We start from the raw sequence: 8,747 nt of genomic DNA, 5'->3' as shown, positions 1-8,747 counted from the left end.
TTTTATGTATTTGACATTTCACCTAGATTGTTCAATTATTTGTTAACCTTATAATTGCATCGTTCTAAGACAGACGCTATTGCTTGCAAGAATTTTCTGTTTTCAGTCACAGTGCTGCTTTTGCTTTGTTCACAGTTCATGCCTATGGTCGGTGACACAATACAAGTAATGATTTTGGCTTCTATCTATTTATTTGTTTAAAGGGAGAGCGAAATACAAAAAAGGGGATATTGTGTTTAAGGCCAAAATGGCCACCTTCTGTGTACGTCCCAAAATGCTCTAAGTCCTTTATAAACGCCACATTCAGGCAAATAGATGCAACAGCGAGGCTTGCCAAGCTTAAAAGAGCTCCTGTCATGCTTTGCTCTCGCTTACGGCCATACCACCCTGAGCACGCCCGATCTCGTCTGATCTCGGAAGCTAAGCAGGGTCGGGCCTGGTTAGTACTTGGATGGGAGACCGCCTGGGAATACCAGGTGCTGTAAGCTTTTTTCTCCTTAAACCTAGCAGAGCGGGCTGTTTGCTGAGGTCCACAATATACTGCACGGTGTTATGGGAAAAGTGTTTTCTATCTTATTGCATGCAGTTATTTGAATGATTTATTATGTATCTTCTGCAATTAATATCTTATGTTTTTCATTACTTGTATTTTATGTATTTGACATTTCACCTAGATTGTTCAATTATTTGTTAACTCTATAATTGCATCGTTTTAAGACAGACGCTATTGCTTGCAAGAATTTTCTGTTTTCAGTCACAGTGCTGCTTTTGCTTTGTTCACAGTTCATGCCTATGGTCGGTGACACAATACAAGTAATGATTTTGGCTTCTATCTATTTATTTGTTTAAAGGGAGAGCGAAATACAAAAAAGGGGAGTATGTGTGTTAAGGCCAAAATGGCCACCTTCTGTGTACGTCCCAAAATGCTCTAAGTCCTTTATAAACGCCACATTCAGGCAAATAGATGCAACAGCGAGGCTTGCCAAGCTTAAAAGAGCTCCTGTCATGCTTTGCTCTCCCTTACGGCCATACCACCCTGAGCACGCCCGATCTCGTCTGATCTCGGAAGCTAAGCAAGGTCGGGCCTGGTTAGTACTTGGATAAGAGACCGCCTGGGAATACCAGGTGCTGTAAGCTTTTACATTTCTCCTCAACACTAGCAGAGCGGGCTGTTTGTTCAGGTCCACATTATACTGCACCGTGTTATGGGAAAAGTGTTTTCTTTCTGATTCTATGCAGTTATTATATGATTTATTATGTATCTTCTGCAATTAATATCTTATGTTTTTCATTACTTGTATTTTATGTATTTGACATTTCACCTAGATTGTTCAATTATTTGTTAACTCTATAATTGCATCGTTCTAAGACAGACGCTATTGCTTGCAAGAATTTTCTGTTTTCAGTCACAGTGCTGCTTTTGCTTTGTTCACAGTTCATGCCTATGGTCGGTGACACAATACAAGTAATGATTTTGGCTTCTATCTATTTATTTGTTTAAAGGGAGAGCGAAATACAAAAAAGGGGATATTGTGTTTAAGGCCAAAATGGCCACCTTCTGTGTACGTCCCAAAATGCTCTAAGTCCTTTATAAACGCCACATTCAGGCAAATAGATGCAACAGCGAGGCTTGCCAAGCTTAAAGGGCTCCTGTCATGCTTTGCTCTCGCTTACGGCCATACCACCCTGAGCACGCCCGATCTCGTCTGATCTCGGAAGCTAAGCAGGGTCGGGCCTGGTTAGTACTTGGATGGGGGACTGCCTGGGAATACCAGGTGCTGTAAGCTTTTACGTTTCTCCTCAACACTAGCAGAGCGGGCTGTTTGTTCAGGTCCACATTATACTGCACCGTGTTATGGGAAAAGTGTTTTCTTTCTGATTCTATGCAGTTATTATATGATTCGTTATGTATCTTCTGCAATTAATATCTTACTGTATGTTTTTCATTACTTGTATTTTATGTATTTGACATTTCACCTAGATTGTTCAATTATTTGTTAACCTTATAATTGCATCGTTCTAAGACAGACGCTATTGCTTGCAAGAATTTTCTGTTTTCAGTCACAGTGCTGCTTTTGCTTTGTTCACAGTTCATGCCTATGGTCGGTGACACAATACAAGTAATAATTTTGGCTTCTATCTATTTATTTGTTTAAAGGGAGAGCGAAATACAAAAAAGGGGATATTGTGTTTAAGGCCAAAATGGCCACCCTTCTGTGTACGTCCCAAAATGCTCTAAGTCCTTTATAAACGCCACATTCAGGCAAATAGATGCAACAGCGAGGCTTGCCAAGCTTAAAAGAGCTCCTGTCATGCTTTGCTCTCGCTTACGGCCATACCACCCTGAGCACGCCCGATCTCGTCTGATCTCGGAAGCTAAGCAGGGTCGGGCCTGGTTAGTACTTGGATGGGAGACCGCCTGGGAATACCAGGTGCTGTAAGCTTTTACATTTCTCCTCAACACTAGCAGAGCGGGCTGTTTGTTCAGGTCCACATTATACTGCACTGTGTTATGGGAAAAGTGTTTTCTTCTGATTCTATGCAGTTATTATATGATTTATTATGTATCTTCTGCAATTAATATCTTACTGTATGTTTTTCATTACTTGTATTTTATGTATTGACATTTCACCTAGATTGTTCAATTATTTGTTAACCTTATAATTGCATCGTTCTAAGACAGACGCTATTGCTTGCAAGAATTTTCTGTTTTCAGTCACAGTGCTGCTTTTGCTTTGTTCACAGTTCATGCCTATGGTCGGTGACACAATACAAGTAATGATTTTGGCTTCTATCTATTTATTTGTTTAAAGGGAGAGCGAAATACAAAAAAGGGGATATTGTGTTTAAGGCCAAAATGGCCACCTTCTGTGTACGTCCCAAAATGCTCTAAGTCCTTTATAAACGCCACATTCAGGCAAATAGATGCAACAGCGAGGCTTGCCAAGCTTAAAAGAGCTCCTGTCATGCTTTGCTCTCGCTTACGGCCATACCACCCTGAGCACGCCCGATCTCGTCTGATCTCGGAAGCTAAGCAGGGTCGGGCCTGGTTAGTACTTGGATGGTAGACCGCCTGGGAATACCAGGTGCTGTAAGCTTTTTTCTCTTTAAACCTAGCAGAGCGGGCTGTTTGCTGAGGTCCACAATATACTGCACCGTGTTATGGGAAAAGTGTTTTCTATCTTATTGCATGCAGTTATTATATGATTTATTATGTATCTTCTGCAATTAATATCTTATGTTTTTCATTACTTGTATTTTATGTATTTGACATTTCACCTAGATTGTTCAATTATTTGTTAACTCTATAATTGCATCGTTCTAAGACAGACGCTATTGCTTGCAAGAATTTTCTGTTTTCAGTCACAGTGCTGCTTTTGCTTTGTTCACAGTTCATGCCTATGGTCGGTGACACAATACAAGTAATGATTTTGGCTTCTATCTATTTATTTGTTTAAAGGGAGAGCGAAATACAAAAAAGGGGATATTGTGTTTAAGGCCAAAATGGCCACCTTCTGTGTACGTCCCAAAATGCTCTAAGTCCTTTATAAACGCCACATTCAGGCAAATAGATGCAACAGCGAGGCTTGCCAAGCTTAAAAGAGCTCCTGTCATGCTTTGCTCTCGCTTACGGCCATACCACCCTGAGCACGCCCGATCTCGTCTGATCTCGGAAGCTAAGCAGGGTCGGGCCTGGTTAGTACTTGGATGGGAGACCGCCTGGGAATACCAGGTGCTGTAAGCTTTTACATTTCTCCTCAACACTAGCAGAGCGGGCTGTTTGTTCAGGTCCACATTATACTGCACCGTGTTATGGGAAAAGTGTTTTCTTTCTGATTCTATGCAGTTATTATATGATTTATTATGTATCTTCTGCAATTAATATCTTATGTTTTTCATTACTTGTATTTTATGTATTTGACATTTCACCTAGATTGTTCAATTATTTGTTAACTCTATAATTGCATCGTTCTAAGACAGACGCTATTGCTTGCAAGAATTTTCTGTTTTCAGTCACAGTGCTGCTTTTGCTTTGTTCACAGTTCATGCCTATGGTCGGTGACACAATACAAGTAATGATTTTGGCTTCTATCTATTTATTTGTTTAAAGGGAGAGCGAAATACAAAAAAGGGGATATTGTGTTTAAGGCCAAAATGGCCACCTTCTGTGTACGTCCCAAAATGCTCTAAGTCCTTTATAAACGCCACATTCAGGCAAATAGATGCAACAGCGAGGCTTGCCAAGCTTAAAAGAGCTCCTGTCATGCTTTGCTCTCGCTTACGGCCATACCACCCTGAGCACGCCCGATCTCGTCTGATCTCGGAAGCTAAGCAGGGTCGGGCCTGGTTAGTACTTGGATGGGAGACCGCCTGGGAATACCAGGTGCTGTAAGCTTTTTTCTCTTTAAACCTAGCAGAGCGGGCTGTTTGCTGAGGTCCACAATATACTGCACGGTGTTATGGGAAAAGTGTTTTCTATCTTATTGCATGCAGTTATTATATGATTTATTATGTATCTTCTGCAATTAATATCTTATGTTTTTCATTACTTGTATTTTATGTATTTGACATTTCACCTAGATTGTTCAATTATTTGTTAACTCTATAATTGCATCGTTCTAAGACAGACGCTATTGCTTGCAAGAATTTTCTGTTTTCAGTCACAGTGCTGCTTTTGCTTTGTTCACAGTTCATGCCTATGGTCGGTGACACAATACAAGTAATGATTTTGGCTTCTATCTATTTATTTGTTTAAAGGGAGAGCGAAATACAAAAAAGGGGATATTGTGTTTAAGGCCAAAATGGCCACCTTCTGTGTACGTCCCAAAATGCTCTAAGTCCTTTATAAACGCCACATTCAGGCAAATAGATGCAACAGCGAGGCTTGCCAAGCTTAAAAGAGCTCCTGTCATGCTTTGCTCTCGCTTACGGCCATACCACCCTGAGCACGCCCGATCTCGTCTGATCTCGGAAGCTAAGCAGGGTCGGGCCTGGTTAGTACTTGGATGGGAGACCGCCTGGGAATACCAGGTGCTGTAAGCTTTTACATTTCTCCTCAACACTAGCAGAGCGGGCTGTTTGTTCAGGTCCACATTATACTGCACCGTGTTATGGGAAAAGTGTTTTCTTTCTGATTCTATGCAGTTATTATATGATTTATTATGTATCTTCTGCAATTAATATCTTACTGTATGTTTTTCATTACTTGTATTTTATGTATTTGACATTTCACCTAGATTGTTCAATTATTTGTTAACTCTATAATTGCATCGTTCTAAGACAGACGCTATTGCTTGCAAGAATTTTCTGTTTTCAGTCACAGTGCTGCTTTTGCTTTGTTCACAGTTCATGCCTATGGTCGGTGACACAATACAAGTAATGATTTTGGCTTCTATCTATTTATTTGTTTAAAGGGAGAGCGAAATACAAAAAAGGGGATATTGTGTTTAAGGCCAAAATGGCCACCTTCTGTGTACGTCCCAAAATGCTCTAAGTCCTTTATAAACGCCACATTCAGGCAAATAGATGCAACAGCGAGGCTTGCCAAGCTTAAAAGAGCTCCTGTCATGCTTTGCTCTCGCTTACGGCCATACCACCCTGAGCACGCCCGATCTCGTCTGATCTCGGAAGCTAAGCAGGGTCGGGCCTGGTTAGTACTTGGATGGGAGACCGCCTGGGAATACCAGGTGCTGTAAGCTTTTACATTTCTCCTCAACACTAGCAGAGCGGGCTGTTTGTTCAGGTCCACATTATACTGCACCGTGTTATGGGAAAAGTGTTTTCTTTCTGATTCTATGCAGTTATTATATGATTTATTATGTATCTTCTGCAATTAATATCTTACTGTATGTTTTTCATTACTTGTATTTTATGTATTTGACATTTCACCTAGATTGTTCAATTATTTGTTAACTCTATAATTGCATCGTTCTAAGACAGACGCTATTGCTTGCAAGAATTTTCTGTTTTCAGTCACAGTGCTGCTTTTGCTTTGTTCACAGTTCATGCCTATGGTCGGTGACACAATACAAGTAATGATTTTGGCTTCTATCTATTTATTTGTTTAAAGGGAGAGCGAAATACAAAAAAGGGGATATTGTGTTTAAGGCCAAAATGGCCACCTTCTGTGTACGTCCCAAAATGCTCTAAGTCCTTTATAAACGCCACATTCAGGCAAATAGATGCAACAGCGAGGCTTGCCAAGCTTAAAAGAGCTCCTGTCATGCTTTGCTCTCGCTTACGGCCATACCACCCTGAGCACGCCCGATCTCGTCTGATCTCGGAAGCTAAGCAGGGTCGGGCCTGGTTAGTACTTGGATGGGAGACCGCCTGGGAATACCAGGTGCTGTAAGCTTTTACATTTCTCCTCAACACTAGCAGAGCGGGCTGTTTGTTCAGGTCCACATTATACTGCACCGTGTTATGGGAAAAGTGTTTTCTTTCTGATTCTATGCAGTTATTATATGATTTATTATGTATCTTCTGCAATTAATATCTTACTGTATGTTTTTCATTACTTGTATTTTATGTATTTGACATTTCACCTAGATTGTTCAATTATTTGTTAACCTTATAATTGCATCGTTCTAAGACAGACGCTATTGCTTGCAAGAATTTTCTGTTTTCAGTCACAGTGCTGCTTTTGCTTTGTTCACAGTTCATGCCTATGGTCGGTGACACAATACAAGTAATGATTTTGGCTTCTATCTATTTATTTGTTTAAAGGGAGAGCGAAATACAAAAAAGGGGATATTGTGTTTAAGGCCAAAATGGCCACCTTCTGTGTACGTCCCAAAATGCTCTAAGTCCTTTATAAACGCCACATTCAGGCAAATAGATGCAACAGCGAGGCTTGCCAAGCTTAAAAGAGCTCCTGTCATGCTTTGCTCTCGCTTACGGCCATACCACCCTGAGCACGCCCGATCTCGTCTGATCTCGGAAGCTAAGCAGGGTCGGGCCTGGTTAGTACTTGGATGGGAGACCGCCTGGGAATACCAGGTGCTGTAAGCTTTTTTCTCCTTAAACCTAGCAGAGCGGGCTGTTTGCTGAGGTCCACAATATACTGCACCGTGTTATGGGAAAAGTGTTTTCTTTCTGATTCTATGCAGTTATTATATGATTTATTATGTATCTTCTGCAATTAATATCTTATGTTTTTCATTACTTGTATTTTATGTATTTGACATTTCACCTAGATTGTTCAATTATTTGTTAACTCTATAATTGCATCGTTCTAAGACAGACGCTATTGCTTGCAAGAATTTTCTGTTTTCAGTCACAGTGCTGCTTTTGCTTTGTTCACAGTTCATGCCTATGGTCGGTGACACAATACAAGTAATGATTTTGGCTTCTATCTATTTATTTGTTTAAAGGGAGAGCGAAATACAAAAAAGGGGATATTGTGTTTAAGGCCAAAATGGCCACCTTCTGTGTACGTCCCAAAATGCTCTAAGTCCTTTATAAACGCCACATTCAGGCAAATAGATGCAACAGCGAGGCTTGCCAAGCTTAAAAGAGCTCCTGTCATGCTTTGCTCTCGCTTACGGCCATACCACCCTGAGCACTCCCGATCTCGTCTGATCTCGGAAGCTAAGCAGGGTCGGGCCTGGTTAGTACTTGGATGGGAGACCGCCTGGGAATACCAGGTGCTGTAAGCTTTTACATTTCTCCTCAACACTAGCAGTGGGGCGCTGTTTGTTCAGGTCCACATTATACTGCACTGTGTTATGGGAAAAGTGTTTTCTTTCTGATTCTATGCAGTTATTATATGATTTATTATGTATCTTCTGCAATTAATATCTTACTGTATGTTTTTCATTACTTGTATTTTATGTATTTGACATTTCACCTAGATTGTTCAATTATTTGTTAACCTTATAATTGCATCGTTCTAAGACAGACGCTATTGCTTGCAAGAATTTTCTGTTTTCAGTCACAGTGCTGCTTTTGCTTTGTTCACAGTTCATGCCTATGGTCGGTGACACAATACAAGTAATGATTTTGGCTTCTATCTATTTATTTGTTTAAAGGGAGAGCGAAATACAAAAAAGGGGATATTGTGTTTAAGGCCAAAATGGCCACCTTCTGTGTACGTCCCAAAATGCTCTAAGTCCTTTATAAACGCCACATTCAGGCAAATAGATGCAACAGCGAGGCTTGCCAAGCTTAAAAGAGCTCCTGTCATGCTTTGCTCTCGCTTACGGCCATACCACCCTGAGCACGCCCGATCTCGTCTGATCTCGGAAGCTAAGCAGGGTCGGGCCTGGTTAGTACTTGGATGGGAGACCGCCTGGGAATACCAGGTGCTGTAAGCTTTTACATTTCTCCTCAACACTAGCAGAGCGGGCTGTTTGTTCAGGTCCACATTATACTGCACCGTGTTATGGGAAAAGTGTTTTCTTTCTGATTCTATGCAGTTATTATATGATTTATTATGTATCTTCTGCAATTAATATCTTACTGTATGTTTTTCATTACTTGTATTTTATGTATTTGACATTTCACCTAGATTGTTCAATTATTTGTTAACCTTATAATTGCATCGTTCTAAGACAGACGCTATTGCTTGCAAGAATTTTCTGTTTTCAGTCACAGTGCTGCTTTTGCTTTGTTCACAGTTCATGCCTATGGTCGGTGACACAATACAAGTAATAATTTTGGCTTCTATCTATTTATTTGTTTAAAGGGAGAGCGAAATACAAAAAAGGGGATATTGTGTTTAAGGCAAAAATGGCCACCCTCTGTGT

General features: G+C 40.5%; 13 non-coding genes across 13 annotated transcripts; all 13 read left to right on the top strand.

Annotated features, from left to right (window-relative positions):
• Window positions 1-369: 369 nt before the first annotated feature.
• Window positions 370-488, top strand: LOC114851509 (5S ribosomal RNA). Its single transcript, XR_003785135.1, has one exon. It is a non-coding gene; the product is annotated as a 5S ribosomal RNA (ribosomal RNA).
• Window positions 489-1,018: 530 nt separating this feature from the next.
• Window positions 1,019-1,137, top strand: LOC114851514 (5S ribosomal RNA). Its single transcript, XR_003785140.1, has one exon. It is a non-coding gene; the product is annotated as a 5S ribosomal RNA (ribosomal RNA).
• A 531-nt stretch (window positions 1,138-1,668) lies between these two features.
• Window positions 1,669-1,787, top strand: LOC114851466 (5S ribosomal RNA). Its single transcript, XR_003785094.1, has one exon. It is a non-coding gene; the product is annotated as a 5S ribosomal RNA (ribosomal RNA).
• Window positions 1,788-2,325: 538 nt separating this feature from the next.
• Window positions 2,326-2,444, top strand: LOC114851497 (5S ribosomal RNA). Its single transcript, XR_003785124.1, has one exon. It is a non-coding gene; the product is annotated as a 5S ribosomal RNA (ribosomal RNA).
• A 535-nt stretch (window positions 2,445-2,979) lies between these two features.
• On the top strand, window positions 2,980-3,098 carry LOC114851459 (5S ribosomal RNA). The gene has a single exon (XR_003785087.1). It is a non-coding gene; the product is annotated as a 5S ribosomal RNA (ribosomal RNA).
• Window positions 3,099-3,626: 528 nt separating this feature from the next.
• LOC114851486 (5S ribosomal RNA) lies at window positions 3,627-3,745 on the top strand. Its single transcript, XR_003785113.1, has one exon. It is a non-coding gene; the product is annotated as a 5S ribosomal RNA (ribosomal RNA).
• Window positions 3,746-4,277: 532 nt separating this feature from the next.
• Window positions 4,278-4,396, top strand: LOC114851474 (5S ribosomal RNA). Its single transcript, XR_003785102.1, has one exon. It is a non-coding gene; the product is annotated as a 5S ribosomal RNA (ribosomal RNA).
• Window positions 4,397-4,924: 528 nt separating this feature from the next.
• On the top strand, window positions 4,925-5,043 carry LOC114851463 (5S ribosomal RNA). Its single transcript, XR_003785091.1, has one exon. It is a non-coding gene; the product is annotated as a 5S ribosomal RNA (ribosomal RNA).
• Window positions 5,044-5,580: 537 nt separating this feature from the next.
• On the top strand, window positions 5,581-5,699 carry LOC114851452 (5S ribosomal RNA). Its single transcript, XR_003785080.1, has one exon. It is a non-coding gene; the product is annotated as a 5S ribosomal RNA (ribosomal RNA).
• A 537-nt stretch (window positions 5,700-6,236) lies between these two features.
• On the top strand, window positions 6,237-6,355 carry LOC114851440 (5S ribosomal RNA). The gene has a single exon (XR_003785069.1). It is a non-coding gene; the product is annotated as a 5S ribosomal RNA (ribosomal RNA).
• Window positions 6,356-6,892: 537 nt separating this feature from the next.
• On the top strand, window positions 6,893-7,011 carry LOC114851429 (5S ribosomal RNA). Its single transcript, XR_003785058.1, has one exon. It is a non-coding gene; the product is annotated as a 5S ribosomal RNA (ribosomal RNA).
• Window positions 7,012-7,539: 528 nt separating this feature from the next.
• On the top strand, window positions 7,540-7,658 carry LOC114851446 (5S ribosomal RNA). The gene has a single exon (XR_003785075.1). It is a non-coding gene; the product is annotated as a 5S ribosomal RNA (ribosomal RNA).
• Window positions 7,659-8,196: 538 nt separating this feature from the next.
• LOC114851622 (5S ribosomal RNA) lies at window positions 8,197-8,315 on the top strand. Its single transcript, XR_003785237.1, has one exon. It is a non-coding gene; the product is annotated as a 5S ribosomal RNA (ribosomal RNA).
• The last annotated feature ends 432 nt before the right edge of the window (window positions 8,316-8,747 follow it).

This window comes from Betta splendens, chromosome 2, assembly GCF_900634795.4.
Source record: "Betta splendens chromosome 2, fBetSpl5.4, whole genome shotgun sequence".
NCBI lineage: Eukaryota > Metazoa > Chordata > Actinopteri > Anabantiformes > Osphronemidae > Betta > Betta splendens.
The sequence above is the reverse complement of the archived record's forward strand: the minus strand, read 5'-3'. Positions and strand labels throughout refer to the sequence as shown.